This window comes from Balaenoptera physalus, assembly GCF_965194825.1.
Source record: "Balaenoptera physalus genome assembly, chromosome: 13".
In the NCBI taxonomy this organism is placed as follows: domain Eukaryota; kingdom Metazoa; phylum Chordata; class Mammalia; order Artiodactyla; family Balaenopteridae; genus Balaenoptera; species Balaenoptera physalus.
In genome coordinates, this window is record NC_138892.1 from 101,148,639 (window position 1) to 101,164,768 (window position 16,130).

The window sequence follows — 16,130 nt, forward strand, 5'->3', positions numbered from 1 at the left end:
ACAGTGATGTTAAAAAGGAATATTAAATATTAATATCCACCAAAGTAGGTTTTCAGAGGTTGTCCTACTTGGAACTACTCAAACCATCATGGTCTACAGCATGGGTGAATGTGGGTGGTCTTGAGGTTTTGTTAAACTTGCAAGCTGTTCCTAGAGGCAAGGCCCTCTTGAGTGCTGTATACATTTGAAAATCATTGACTAGTGAAAAAACTTACTTGTTGCAATCGTGTTAAATTTATACGCTTGTGAGATCTAATAATGCGAGAACATGAGTGAACAAAATACATTCTACTGTAGTGTCCTTCAGTATTTAAAGTTTTCATGCTTTGAGTCCTATGCGATGTTCTGTTTGTTTTATATGTTATTAACCCTAATCCTCAAACATATGAGGCATGTTACTTTTAATACCTTCATTTTTTTTTTTAACTTTTTAAAAATAAATTTATTTTTTGGCTGTGTTGTGACTTCACTGTTGCGCACGGGCTTTCTCTAGTTGTTGTGAGCGGGGGCTACCCTTCGTTGTGATGCGTGGGCTTCTCATTATGGTGGCTTCTTGTTGCAGAGCACGGGCTCTAGGCGCGCGGGCTCAGTAATTGTGGCGTGAGGACTCAGTAGTTGTGGCTCACGGGCTTAGTTGCTCCACGGCGTGTGGGATCTTCCTGGACCAGGGCTCGAACCCGGATCCCCTGCGTTGGCAGGCGGATTCTTAACCACTGCACCACCAGGGAAGCCCTGAAGGCCTCATTTTAACTTAATCACCTCTTTAAAGGCCCTATTCCCAATACAGTCACATTGTGAGGTACTGGGGGTCAGGGCTTCAACATACGAGTTTTGGAGGACACAAGTCCGCCCATAACAAGTACCTAACTCCTTCATAGAAATTAAGAGTTGGAGGCACATGACCCTTCCATCTGTCTGCTGAAGGACCTCTCCAAGACAGTTCCTGGCACATGGAAATAAACTTCCATTTTATGAATGAAACAATGAGTGCGTGAACTGATTCTGTCATCAGTGGAATAGGTGACAGCCTCCTGAAAACATTCTGCTGGCATCTCTTATGCAAGATTTACCCATAATGAAAAGAGCAAGTTAGCTCTCTCCATAATGGTGGCTGCCGATCCAAACTCATTTCTGTGGAGACTGTTGCATTCAGAAGTAGATCTTCATCAGCTTGCAAATTGATTTGTGAGGAACATGACAGAAAGTATCGTTCCAGCCCCAGTTTCCTGGTGCAGGACGAAAACCTAGTGAAACACACCCACATTACTGGGTTCACTTGAGTGCCAAAATCTGCGAGGGAGAAAAACGATGGAGTTTTTCCGGTGTTTTGGGAAGGTTGGACAGTGTAAAAGTCAAAGTCACATGGACCCAAATTATCCCTTCCCCACTTCACCCAATGCAGGGGCTGCTGGTTTGATCCCTGGTGAGGGACCTAATATCCCACATGCTGTGGCACAGCCAAAAAATTTAAAAACAAACAAAACCTGTGGATCTGCTGCTTACTCCCTGTTGTTTTGGGCAAGTAATTTAATCTCCCTGGTTCTCAGTTTTCCTATCTAAAAAAAAAAGAAAAAAAAAAAGGGACTTCCCTGGAGGTCCAGTGGTTAAGACTCCGTGTTTCCAATGCAAGGGGTGCTGGTCGGGGAACTAGATCCCATGCAGTGCACCCAAAAAAACAAAAATGGGGATCAATTTCCCTATATAGTTTACAGTTATATGTAAGTCAAAGGCGGTAATGTATATGAAAATGATTTAAGGTTTTTAAGTAACCACATAAGTAATAGTTATAAGAGCATCAGAATTTAGCATTTTTGTTTTATGAAAAATATTAACTTTTATTGATTGATTGTGGTCTTAATTGACGTGATTCCTTCTTTTGAGATATAAATGTGGTTAAAAGCACAGACTCTGGCTTAAAAAAATTTTTTTTAAGTGCTGTGGGGTGTTTTTGGTTTAATAGCTGGTAACTGGAACATCCTGCAGGATCCAGGACCCAGGGTTCCTTAGTCTAATTCTATACTCACGTGGCACTTCCGCTGTACGGTGTCTGGTCAACCTATTGCCAATGTCTTTTCCCCTGTGGGTCTGACAGCCCCACATAATATACAGTATCTTTTTTTTTTTTTTGGCCGCACCATGTGGCATGTGGGATCTCAGTACCCCAACCAGGAATTGAACCCGCGCCCCCTGCAGTGGAGGCAAGGAGTCTTAACCACTGCACCGCCAGGGAAGTCCCAAGTCCAGAATATTTTACTCCTTCATGTTCCCTGGAGAAATGAAGCCTAACTCTCCCAGTACTCTATTTTTACACATTTAATACTATGATTAGAATGTGAATAGATAATCACCGAGGAGTAGATTTAGGAGAGATAAGGAAAAAAAGAAAGCATGTTTTTATTAGGAAAGTGTTGGGGAGACTCAGGGATATTGACACACCGTTGAGCTCATATACGCTCCAGAATTGCTTTCAGGTATTTGTCGTGAGTTTATGGTAGCAGAGAAATTAAAATCTCCTCGAGAGCAGAGAAATAGGAATTATCACATATTTACATCCTGATTTATTCACTGATTTGGGGAAAACAGACATAATTTCAGAAACCTTAAAGCAAACAAACAAACAAAAATCCCAACAGAATGGAATCCAGAATTCGAGCACTGGAAATGGCTTGGCAAGAAGTGGACACTCCCTCCAAAGTCACAGAGGGAAGATGAGGTAATTTGATTGCTTTCATTTTCAATCAATGGCACATTTCCATAATATGGTTTTTGAGTACTGTAGCTGGGTTATCTGATAGGATGATCTGAAACTACCCTGTGATAGGTGACAACAAATATACCAGGACTCTGCCAGCCACTCTCTGTCACACTGATGCCAAATCAGGCCTCTGTACCCAGCACCAAATTTAATCTTGGAGACAAGAGTTCTGGGTGAAGTGGAAAAAAATAGTTTTATTGCTTTGCCAGGCAAAGAGGGTCACAGCGGGCTGATGCCCTCAAAACTGTGTGTCCCAACCAGGGGGGGCCTGTGAGGAGTCTTATAGTCCAGGGGCGGGGTGCTGATAAAGATCAGTGTGTGTGTGCAAGGCCTGCATTCCTTCAATCCAGAGATCATCTGGCATCAGGTGGTGATGGGCGAACTGTGACCTTCTCTCTGGAATGAAGAGTGTGCTTCTTCAAGCAGTTAACATCTACCATTTGGTGGGAGTTTTAGTTCTGCAGAAGAGCTCAGAGATATTATTATGTATATCCCTTGAGGAGGAATCAGGACCCTGCCCCAAGGCTGCACCATTGTTTCTTGACTCTTCCTTGCTTGTCTCTGCATCCCCTCCTTTCCCTAATTAGCAACTGTTTGAACCTGCCCTTTAGAACTCAGGGAAGGTCATGAAGGCTGAATGAAGGCTATTGCTTACACACAAGAAGTGGGGGACACAGAATGGCTTTTGTGCCCAGGAGCCCCACAGGGTCCTGCTCAGTTTCAGTATCAAGAGTTCTGCATCTGGCTTCTGTAAATCCTGAGCTCTGACAACTTGGGAAAATCTAGCTTTATCTTCCTGTTCGATGCATTCGGAGAGACCTCCCTGGAGCCAGAGCAGAGTTCTGATCCGACTTTGATTTGGGAGTTTCTCTGGGGTCCAGTTTGAAAACATCCACAGCAAGATTTAGTAAAGCCTAATGCCCGCCTTGAAAGCTCTACCCCAGCGCTCCTCAAATTTTAATCTGCACACAAATCACCAGGGTATATTGTTAAAATGTCGATTCCAATTCAATAGGTTTGACAGTGGGTCTGCTTCCACGTGATGTTAAATGCTGCTGGTCAGTGGACCATATTTGGGCGGACATAGAGAAAAAATGTTAGGGCTGGAAAGAAAGGAATCCTGTTGAGTCACTGTTTTGACAATAATTCAAAAAATAAAAAAAAATCTGGAGGACTCATTAAAAGATGACCTCTGAGACCATTCTGCACTAGAGTGTAGGGTCTTCCAATGGGAACACACTGTGGGACAAAGGGAACACAGAGGGACAAAGGGAAAGAAACCGAGGTGAGGATGTGTCTTGCGCCACCTGCTGGGGCGAAGACTCCATTACTCCTAGAACATCTCTGGGAAGCACAATCTCTATCCCCTACGTTGGTGTTGAGGCAAATCCTCCGTCTCCTGAAACTCCCCTTATCATCAATAAAACTCCAGGATGGTGGAAATGTTCAAATTTCAAGGTATGCAAAATTCTAACTAGCCTCGAAGTCCTATTTAAGTTTTTTAGCCAACATTTTATTTCCTGTCCCAAACTGTCCTTAGCTGACTCAGGAGCCGAAGCATAGTGAAATGGCTTAAATCAGCCAAGGAAGGAGAGGAGGGAAGGATCTGGAAAACAGGATCCTGGTAAAGTGCTTTGAAAATGTCACTTCCTTCAGGAATGTAAAGTGTAAATGTAAATGTAAATGTAAATCAAGGGCTTCCCTGGTGGCGCAGCGGTTGAGAATCTGCCTGCCAATGCAGGGGACACGGGTTCGAGCCCTGGTCTGGGAAGATCCCACATGCCACGGAGCAACTAGGCCCGTGAGCCACAACTACTGAGCCTGCGCATCTGGAGCCTGTGCTCCGCAACAAGAGAGGCCGCGATAGTGAAGAGGCCCGCGCACCGCGATGAAGAGTGGCCCCCGCTCGCCACAACTAGAGAAAGCCCTCGCACAGAAACAAAGACCCAACACAGCCAAAAAAAAAACATGTAAATCAAATGATTATAGGTGGTATTACTATATCTAACTCCTGCCAAATTGCCTCTTTGGGTACTTGTGCTAACTTCTGATGCCTCGTTCCACTGTTCTCAATCTCTGCTATTGGGGATCCTATTGTCTTAAGAACTTTACCAAGTATTATGCTGTTAATATTGAACAATGGTATCTTTCAGTTTCAAAGCAAATTATGGTATTGAAATTTTTTCCTGTTTTGAATTTTTTTAACCCCTATTTTCATTAAGAAATCTTTGGCATCTAAGAGACAGCATGATATTATTCTGAGGAGTGTGGGTTCTGGAACCAGATTGAATATTCCATTCCCAACTTTGCCATTACTAGCTGTGTGATTTTGGGGAAGTTACTTAGCCTCTCTGTATCGGTACCAAATGAGTCAGTACATGCAAAACACGTGACCTTTGCTTAACATCTGGTAAACACTTGGTTGATGTTATTTATCTCCCTCTACTAGTGTTTGGCAATCAAATGAATTAGTAATAAAAGAAACCCAGGGGCTTCCCTGGTGGTGCAGTGGTTGAGAATCCGTCTGCCGATGCAGGGGACACAGGTTCGAGCCCTGGTCTGGGAAGATCCCACATGCCACAGAGCAACTGGGCCCGTGAGCCACAACTACTGAGCCTGCGCGTCTGGAGCCTGTGCTCCGCAACAAGAGAGGCCGCGATAGTGAGAGGCTCGCGCACCGCGATGAAGAGTGGCCCCAGCACGCCACAACTAGAGAAAGCCCTCGCACAGAAACGAAGACCCAACACAGCCAAAAATAAATAAATAAATTTATTAAAAAAAAAAAAAAAAAGAAACCCAGAAAAGTCATTTCTTAAAAGAATTCTGTAGTTGTGTGATGTGGTCCCTCACCGTCATATTTCCTATTACATATCAAACACCTAAAGACCTAGTATTTGTCATGAGCCAGGCATTGTTCTAAATGTTTTACATGTATTAACTCACTAGTTCCATTTTACAGAAGAGAAACCTAAGGCACAGAAGGTAGAATGACTCGGCCAAGGTCACACAGTCAATAAGTGTCAGAGATGGAATTCAAACCCATACAGGCTAGTTCTAGAGTCCGACTTTTTTTTGGCCATGTCATGCAGCTTGCGGGATCTTAGTTCCCTGACCAGGAATTGAACACAGGTCCTTGGCAGTGAAAGCGAAGAGTCCTAACCACTGGACCACCAGGGAGTTCCCTAGAATCTGACTTTTAGCTGGACCCATCTACTGCCCCTTGGCCAGAGAAAGGGACTGGTAATGACTGCTCTTCACTGATATGAAGGTATTAACGTCTGTCAGAAATTCACAAGCCACAGAAGGATATCCAGCTGTTTTACCACCTAAAAATGCTTGAACCTATTTTTCCAGTGATGAGCTGACGTGATCAGTGCCAGTGCAGGGAATGTAAAGGCTTCAGGAACATCTGACCTGTGACATCTATCAAATTTAAATATATGAATAAACAGAAACATTAATTTACATAAACATACCTGCATATGCATTAATTTACATAAACATACTGCATATGCATTAATGCATTAAATTACCCTGAGCAGGGGATTTTAGGTGCTGGGGAGAGAGCAGTGGAAAAAAATATATATAAATTTGAACAGAAAGCTCTGCCATGATAGAGCTTATGTTCTAACGGAAGGAGTGAGAATAAACATCGTAGTAAAATATATGGTATACGACAAATGCAACATAGACTATAGAGCAGGGAAGGTGGATATGGATTGTTGAGGTGCGTGTTGTTTGCGAATCTAGATGGAGGAAGGTTAGGAGAGGCCTCAGGTGACCGCTGAGTACAGGTCTGAAGAAGGTATGGGAGAGAACCATGTGGTTATTCAAGGGAACGGTATATTCCAAGGTCCTGAGGTGGGAAAGTGCCAGGAGAGTTTGAGAAAAAGCAAAGAACCCAGTGTGGCTGGAATAATGTGAGGGAGGGAGAAAAAAATAGGAGATGGAGACAGAGAGAGAAGGGACTCCACAGAATAGATAAGCTCTACATAGGATTCCATAGGCTACTATGGGTACTTAAAATTCCTTAATAAGGGAATTCTCTGGCGGTACAGTGGTTAGGACTCTGCACTCTCACTGCCGAGGGCCCAGGTTTGATCCCTGGCTGGGGAACTAACATCCCACAAGTGGTGTGGTGCGGACAAAAAAAATTTTTTTAATTAAAATAAATTCCTTAATAAGATACCAGTAGTCTGAAGAAGTGGTATCAGCCGTTGTATATGACTTTTATTTACAACCTCAGTGAAGGTTAATAAATTAATGATGATTTCCTAACATGAAAGCACAGTTTTAATTCTGATGATGAAAGGGATGAGTTTAGAAAGTTGTAAAGCACCTGTGTAAAAACTATAATCTTAAGTGGTTTTATCTGCCGTTATTCATGCTACACTACATAAAATATATTTTTCCTAAATGGTACAAATTTATAAACTGTCGTTTTTCACTTACTCAGTTTTTGTAAATAGTGCACTACGAAATCAACCCTCCGAGGAAGAAATAATCATTTATTTATATTAGAAATAATTTCTACAGCAATCTTTAAAACTCAAAATCAAGCAAAAAAATTTGTAAGATACACAGTATCTATTTGGAACAAAGGTTTTTTGTAACTAACTTGTTTCATTTTTTTAAAATAAAGACAACTAAAAATCAAAAAAAAAAGAAAAGAAAAGTTGTAAGGCAGATAGTTACTCAGGAGACACTTTAGTAGAAGGATCTGAAACCATAAAGTGACTAGAATTAGTACCAGCAGGAGGCAGCAGAGATCAGTTTTTACCTATTCAATAATCATTCAGGATGCTTTTTCTGGAAGCGACTAGAACATCCTGAACATATTAGAATAGGTATTTTAGGGCTTCCCTGGTGGCGCATTAGTTGAGAATCTGCCTGCCAATGCAGGGGACACGGGTTCAAGCCCTGGTCTGGGAAGATCCCACATGCCGCGGAGCAACTAGGCCCGTGAGCCACAACTACTGAGCCTGCGCGTCTGGAGCCCGTGCTCCCCAACAAGAGAGGCCGCGATAGTGAGAGGCCCGCGCACCGTGATGAAGAGTGGCCCCCGTTTGCCACAACTAGAGAAAGCCCTCGCACAGAAACGAAGACCCAACACAGCCAAAAATAAATAAATTAATTAAAAAAAAAAAAAGATGGCTGAGATTATAAATTTGGCTTTTTTGGAGGAAATGTTGTCGATAATATCTGTTTATTTTCCTCCTCATTGAAGGTTGAAGAACTAAGAGAACCGATTTGTTAAATAATGTGTGCAGTGGAGGTCCAGTAAAAAGCCAGAAATTAAAAGATTTTTCTTTGACTGTGTGTGTGTTATAGTTAATTTGAGAGGGAAGAATGAAGTAAAGGGGACTTCCCTGGCGGCCCAGTGGTTAGGACTCAGAGCTTTCATGGCCAAGGGCGCGGGTTCAATCCATAGTCGAGCTGTGTGACTCGGCCAAAAAAAAAAAAAGAATGAAGTGAAGGCAATCTTTCAGAGGTCTCATACCCAGTTTATTCCTGGAGGGAGGGGAGCCCTGGACTAGCATCCTTGTTTGTGCTCTAGGTGTTTACACGCTTCCAAGCACTTTAATAAATGCCAGCATATGGGGGCTTCCCTGGTGGCGCAGTGGTTAAGAATCCGCCTGCCAATGCAGGGGACAAGGATTCGAGCCCTGGTCTGGGAAGATTCCACATGCCACGGAGCAACTAAGCCCGCGAGCCACAACTACTGAAGCCCGCGCGCCTAGAGCCCATGCTCCACAACAAAAGAAGCTGCCACAATGAGAAGCCCACTCACCGCAACGAAAAGTAGCCCCGCTCGCGGCAACGAGAGAAAGCCACGTGCAGCAACGAAGACCCAATAAAGACAAAAATAAAATTAAATAAATAAACGTCAGCATATTTGAACTTCATACTAGCAGTGTACCGTGAGTAGGACAGGTATTATGGTCCTCATTTAACAAATTAGAACATGATACCAAGGAATCATGTGACTTCATGGGGCTTAGAATGAGTTAGTGGAAGAGTCAGTGGCAGGCATGAGTTAGAGGAGTAGCTGATGACCCACATGAAGCCCTTTTCCTCAACGCATTATTTTCCTCGCCATTCATACTACTGCTAGCTTTCCTGAAACAAAGCATTTCTCCGTGCAATTCTACCCCTCCCCCACCCCTGAGCCACAGTTTCTCTCTCCACAGTTTCAGTTATCCGCGGTCAAAGGCAGTTCAAAATTATCAAATGGAAAATTCCAGAAATTTATGTATGCGTAAATTATGCATGAAGGTATGCCATCCATACATTTGAAATTGCCCATTGTTGCATAAAGTGATGAAATCTCACCCACCCATAACGTGAATCATTCCTCTGTCCATCGTATCCTGCCCCTTAGTCACTTCATAGCCCTTTTGGTTATCAGATCAACTGTCGGGGTGTCACATGCTTGTGTTCAGGGTTCAAACCCTTGGGTATAAGGTTCAATACCATCTTTTGTTTCAGGCATCCACCAGGGGTCTTGGAACATGTACCCCCCAAGGATAAGGGTGGACTACTATAGATTGCATTGTATATAAGGGTTGTCACACCCCAATTTCAGATCCAAACACTAATTTTCTTTTTTCCTTTCTTTTCTTTTCTTTTCCTCCCTCCACTCCCTTCCCTTCCCCCCTCCCTCCCCTCCTTCCCCTCCCTTCCCTTCCCTTCCTTTCCCTTTTCTTTTGTGTGTGACATAGAAAATATTGATTGCTACCGGCAGCAAGTGTACTCAACCCATCCCACCACTAGCTCTAAGAGTCACAGAAACAGACTTCACATATAAAGTACAACACAGACTTGGGGACAAATGGTCCCTTGGACTATACTGGCTGTGATACTGAGAGAACCAATTGACCTTGTTTAGTGACAATACCTCTAACACAATGAAAAAATCAACTGGTTATGATATCCAATTCACATATCCAGTTCAAATTAAAATATATATTATTTGCTTCAATGTATAGCAAGTTTAAAGCACTAGTGTTTACAAAATAACAACTGCATTCTGCTGAAATTTTTCTTGTGATCTTCCCCTTATCAGTAAGCTTGAAAGACCAGATGGAGTTGGGCCAATAGAAGGTAAAAATTGCCTCTTCTGTTGGCTGAACACTTAAAAGAACTTTACAGTGTGGAACAACCAGGGGTAGCAGCCAGACCTCAGGCAGCAAGATTCAAAATAGAGTAGCTCACATAATACGGCTTGTTGATATCAGGGTCAGTAGGGGGGAGTCACCCTATGAAGAGAAGCAAGTGGAAATAGCTCCAGTGAACGTGGTAGGTCCTGGAAAACAGTTTTTTTTAATGTCCCACAATATTCAGTTAACTGATTAATTCTGTATTTAATTTGACTGTCTTGCTATTTCTTACTCCTCAGCATGAACTTGTATACATTAAATTCCCACTTTGATTAGGAATGTTATTCAAAAGTGAGACATGTAGCAAATTGAAAATGATTATTTTCTTTTTCTGCATAAACTTTTATCTTCTCAGGAATTAATATGTTTTCCTATACACTTAGTTTTCTCTATGCTGACCAGTAATTCAACTCGAAATTCTTCACCAATTATTTCCATTCCTCTTTGAAGCCTTCCAAGCACTCACGTGGATTTTTTGCCCTCTGTGCCTGTGTTCACTTGTCATCCTGGGGTGATGCTTTGGATCTCCTTCTTCCTGATTTCACGTTTACCTCTCTTTTTGGTTTCCTTCCCTTTTTTTTTTTTCAGCTGTGCTGTGCGGCATGTGGGATCTTAGTTCCCTGACCATGGATTGAACCCATGGCCCCTGCAGTGTAAGAGCAGAGTCTTAACCACTGGACCCCCAGGGAAGTCCCTCCTTCCCTATTTTGATGACTCTATTTTGATGACTATGTCCTCTGCAGGTTGTTATGAAAGGAAGTTTGCCTAGCTGAATTGCCTTTATTTTATACTCACTCTATAGTATGTTTGGGTATAGAATTCTAGGTTGAAAAGTATTTTCTTCATGTTATCACACAACCCGGAGCTCTGAGGGACTCTGGATCTCCATGATAAGTAGACCCTCTTTAGGACAAAATCCTTAAGGCATTGCTGATCTTATAGGAAGTATAGGTGGTCTTCAGTTACCTTATCCAAACAAACAAACAAACAAACAAACATGTTTGTCTCTCAACATCTGGGTCCAGAGGCTGGGCCCTGAACCATAAGGGTTCAGATGGCAGAAATTAAACCAGGGCCAGGGTTGGAGCAACAGGAGTCATTCCTTTATACAGTCTCTGTTTACTACTTTATCAAAGACAGTCTCAAGTGAAAGTGGCCTTTATTTTGACTGTGAGTACATGTGGTAAAGAATACAGTAACTATAGCACAGTTTGGTGCCACTGTCTTGATTTGTGCTAAGGCACCAGCAGTCTGACCCACCATTGCTTTTGCACCATCAGTGCAAATGTGAACACAATTGTTACAGGATAGCCATGAGTATAAAAAGTTATTCAGTATTTTAATATTTATCTTTGTCATTGTGCTTTGCTACTCACTGCCCACCTCAAGCCAAGTAAGGGGATGCTTCAGAAAACCACTCACATACTTAACATGCGCTCTCTAGAGTTTGGGAGACTGGTACCGTCTCATTTCTTTAAAAACAAAAATCTAAAGGTGAGTGGCCCAGTTATCTTTCCATTTGTTCTCAGCTCCATTTCTATTCTTCGGTGGAAGAATACAAATGATCTGTGGTGCTCTGCTCTGTCTTGCAGGGGGCTGGATTCCTATAAACTGCACTTCCTGGAATCCCTGGGCAGCAGATTCTAGTTACGTTTGACCAATGGCAGAAACATGGGGAAGATGAGAAGGCAGAAGGAGGGGAGAAGCCACTGTTTTATCTCTCTGTCTGGAAACATCTCCTGCAACCATGGGTGGCTGCAGGCTACAGCCTTTGGCAGTTTCAGCAGCAGAAACCAGGGGTTCTGGCGGCAGCAGGCTCGACCCCTGTGGGCAGTGAGTGTGCTCTTGCCTCAGGATCTTCCAGCTCTGGGCCTGGAACAATTGCCCGCAAACACTAAATTCTGTGTTACACTTCCTTCCCCGTTTTGCTCCATGAGCTCTTCAAATATTTTCTTAACAAATCCCCATTCATACATTTTCTATGTTTGAAATACCTAGTGTGGTGTCTGTTTTCCTGGCTGGATCTAGACTGGTAGAGTGAGAGACTGATTGACATGAACAAAGATAGAGGGCGCTGTTGGCAACTGCCTGTACTTCCAGAGTCCCGAGGACAAACGTGTCAGCTCCCTGCTGTGCAGATACAGCTCCCACAGAAGGGAGTTGAACGTGAGTCATCTTGAAAGGGACTCCATCCAAGAGAAGCACCTACAAGGCCAAGGTGAACTCAACAGGCAGAGACTACATGGTCTGGATAACTGGCAGCCATTGGTCAAGGCACAAGTCCTAAGTGGCATCTATGAGCACAGTTTTAATTAATTAATTAATTTATTTTTTGGCTGCTCCACACGGCTTGTTGGATCTTAGTTCCCCAACCAGGGATCAAACCCGGGCCCTTGACAGTGAAAATGCGGAGTCCTGACCAGTGGACCACCAGGGAATTCCACATAAGCACATTTTTTAGAGGACCAGCTAAACTTTCTGTGTCACCAGGAAAGATTTTTTTCACACTGTTCATTCAAAAGCATAAATACTGGGAGACTTGAAGGGCCATTGATCCAGCAGGCCTATCAGAGTCGGGAGGCCTTCGTGAGGCTCTAATTTCCAAGTGCACTTCCATAGATGGTATTCGGGTTTCTTTCTACTTTAATGGCTGTTCCTCTCACCGGATGCTCTGTCCTGGCCTTGTGTGAGCACTGTGTACTCTTCCCTCCTATGCTTAGCTAGGGTGGTCCTCTCTGGACTCACACACATGTTCTGATCACACAGCTGAGGACTCCAGGGGGACCGTCTGCATATTTCCAGACTCCTTCCCTCTGTGCAGCTCCCTCCGCTCTGTGATGCTGCCCTGCAAATTCTACTCACCTTGGCCTCCCTCGACTCCCAGAGGCAACTGCTTATCTCAGAGAGACTGCTGGGCTCTGCTGGGTTTCTCTTCTCTGCCCCGTGGCTTGGAAATGGTTTAGGCCACAGGCTGGCACAACTGTAGAGCTTGCCTCATTTGTTTCCCATGTGTCAGGGATTCCCTGCCCTTCACTGCCTGATATCCAATGTGTTGAAAACGGTTATTCCATATATTTTGCACTGTTTTTCCATTGTTTCGGGTAGGAGGATAAATCTGGTTCCTGTACTTCATCTTGGCTGGAAGTCCTTACAGTCTATCTTAATTTGGATAAGACACAGTACCAGTGCTCAGCAGCCATACATGGTTAGTGGCTACCATATTGGACAGTAGGACTAGAGGGACCGAGAATCTAGATGCAGGTGAAAGCCATGAACTGATGGTAAAATAATTCTTCAGTGTGATGTGTTTCTCTACCAGTTCTTTTTTTTGTTGTTTGTTGTGTTGTTTTTTGGCCGTGCCACGGGGCATGTGAGATCTTAGTTCCCCAACCAGGGATCGAACCCACGCCCCCTGCATTGGAATTGCAGAGTCTTAACCACTGGACCACCAGGGAAGTCCTTTTGTCAGTTCTAACTAAACAAGAGTAGTATAACTGAGCAGGACCCAATGGGGTCTTCCTGGGGATAGGGCTTCCCCCATATCCTCTGCTTTAGCTCCTCTCTGAAGTACCTAGATAACAGTATTTGATGTACATTTCCTGAGTTGTTTTATAGATGTGAAAATCCCCCACCAAATGGAAGATGTTAACTCCTGGATGACCTAAGCACATTCCACCAGGGCTCCTGGAGACTAACGACTGACCATGTTAACCCCCGTGACACCGCCCTGTTACCTCACCATCAGCCAATCAGAGAACTGTGCATGGGCTGATCACAGACCCTGCAACCCCGCTCCCTCACCTGGCTTTTCTTTTTTTTTTTGCCTCGCCTTGAGGCTTGCAGGATCTTAGTTCCCTGACCAGAGATTGAACCCAGACCCTCAGCAGTGAAAGTCCTAACCACTGGACTGCCAGGGAACTCCCTCACCTGGCTTTAAAAAATGCTTTGCCGACTCACCTGTACCAATTTTCCTAGATTCCACATATATGCGTTAATATACGATATTTGTTTTTGCACCTATTTGCAATGCAGAAATAGAGACACGGATATAGAGGACAAACGTATGGACACCAAGGGGGAAAAGCGGGGGCCGGGGTGGGGTGGGATGAATTGGGAGATCGGGATTGACATGTATACACTAATATGTATAAAATAGAAAACTAATAAGAACCTGCTGTATAGCACAGGGAACTCCACTTTGCTGTACAGTAGAGACTAACACAACATTGTAAAACAACTATATCCCAATTAAAAAAAAAAAAAAGAAAATGGTGGGAAAAAAAACGCTTTGCCGAAACCCTTCAGAGAGCTTGGGGGTTTTTTAGAGCGTGAGCCACCTGTCTCCTTGCATGGCCCTGCAATAAACCTTTCTCTGCTTCAAACTCCAATGTTTTCGTTTGTTTGGTCTCACTGGGTGTTGGGCACACAAACTTGCGCTAACGGGGGGGAAATACTTTGGATTCTAGCAGTCAGTCATTCGTCCAGGGTGTGAGGTTTGCTAGGCAGATGGAATGGAAAGAATGGAATGCAAAACCTTTTTAAACACTGATGAAAAATACAAAGAAGAGGTGTCTCTGAGCCTCTTCAGCATCAAAGGAAAATCTCGCCAAAATGCTAATACCCAATTTTCTGAATTTTCTCTGAAACACATTGGTTCAGGGAACTAATCTGCTCAATACCTATCTAGTAAGTGCATCAGTTCAGTGAGCAGACATAGAGGCTTTTGAGCATGTTTTCCTCCCTTTATCTTTCTTTTATTAGAGAAGACAGTGTAATATGGGAAGAGCCTAATAACATGCCCTCTGGTAATACACATGCTCTTCCAGACCACTTCTCCACTTTACATGCCTGATAGGAGTTATATAAACAGATAGGCTGATTGTTTAGGGAGAGTGAGTCATGCTTTATTCAGAAGGTTCTACTTAGGCGAGCTGACTTCAGCTCCCAATAAGGCGCCATGGAGAGCTTGTCTGTGGCTTGAAAGCCATAGAATTATAACCTCTAGGGAACACAGAGGTTTTTCTGCATTTTAAAGTTCTAAAAAAGACACAGCACTTTGCTACAATTAGACAAATCTAATGAAAGATTTTAAAGGTCTGCACGCTAGTGACCTTCTCTGAAACATCCTCGTAAGCTCTTTAAATTCTGGTAAAAGTTGTTTGGTTCCAATCCTCCCTGGACCCCATCCCCACCCTCAAGCTGCCTCCTTCCCCCAGTAACAAGCAGAAATACCGGTGATGTATTTTCACAGGCTGGTGAAAAGTGCCTGGTAAGATCTTACGGAAAAACACGAACAAGCTTTTGGGCCAACTCAATACTATCGATGCTGTTAGCTTCTGTTTGAGGAAGTACTACAACATAATCCTCCCTGAGATCACTTTATAGAGAGACGACGCCATGAGCTATTTGATGACAATGAGCTATTTCCAATGGAAAAGGAAAACTTTGTAATAGCTTCAATCTCAGGTCTGAACGAGAAAAGGAGAAATTCTTTTAAAAACTTCATTCACTACAAAAAGCTCTTCATCTAGTTTCCTGAGAAAATGTCCTGCTTTAGTAACGGAAAGGCACTGGGTTACCAGGCTGAGTGCAAAATAGGTACAAAACCCTGAGTACAACTGCATAATCTTACTTGACTCTGGAACGCACCCTGTTTGGTTAGAGGTGGATGGTGCAGCTCTACGGGTCAGCAGTGGCCCCTGGACCAGCAGCATCACTCACTTGGGAACTTGTCAGATGTGCAGATTCTCGGGCCCACCCTGGCCTACTGAATCAGAACTCTGGGTGGGGGGGGGGTGGAGTCCAGCAATCTGTATTTTAACAAGCCTTCCAGGTCACTCTGATGCACCCTGAAGTTTGGGAACTGCTGGTACAAAGCAGATGCTTGGATGCACCTGGCAGAGTCTCTGCAATTTCTCTAAAGTTCCCACAATGTCTCTAAAAGGCATGTGGTCATGCAAGCATCGTTTACATATATTGAGAGGAAATTTATTTTTCTCTTTTTAAAATACATTTATTTATTTATTTGTTTGTTTATTTATGGCTGCGTTGGATCTTTGTTGCTGCACTCGGGCTTTCTCTAGTTGTTGCGAGCAGGGGCTACTCTTCGTTGCGCTGAGTGGGCTTCTCATTGCGGTGGCTTCTCTTGTTGCACAGCATGGGCTCTAGGCACATGGGCTTCAGTAGTTGTAGCATGTGGGCTTCAGTAGTTGTGG

At 43.5% G+C, this 16,130-nt stretch overlaps 1 protein-coding gene and 1 pseudogene across 2 annotated transcripts in view; one reads left to right on the forward strand and one right to left on the reverse strand.

The window, feature by feature from the left end:
• Positions 1-16,130, forward strand: part of LOC309640845 (negative elongation factor C/D pseudogene) — a 187,413-nt pseudogene that overhangs the window by 132,300 nt on the left and 38,983 nt on the right. The gene's annotated exons all lie outside the window — the stretch shown is intronic.
• The window catches only part of GDF3 (growth differentiation factor 3), a 148,831-nt gene that overhangs the window by 41,909 nt on the left and 90,792 nt on the right, over positions 1-16,130 (reverse strand). The gene's annotated exons all lie outside the window — the stretch shown is intronic.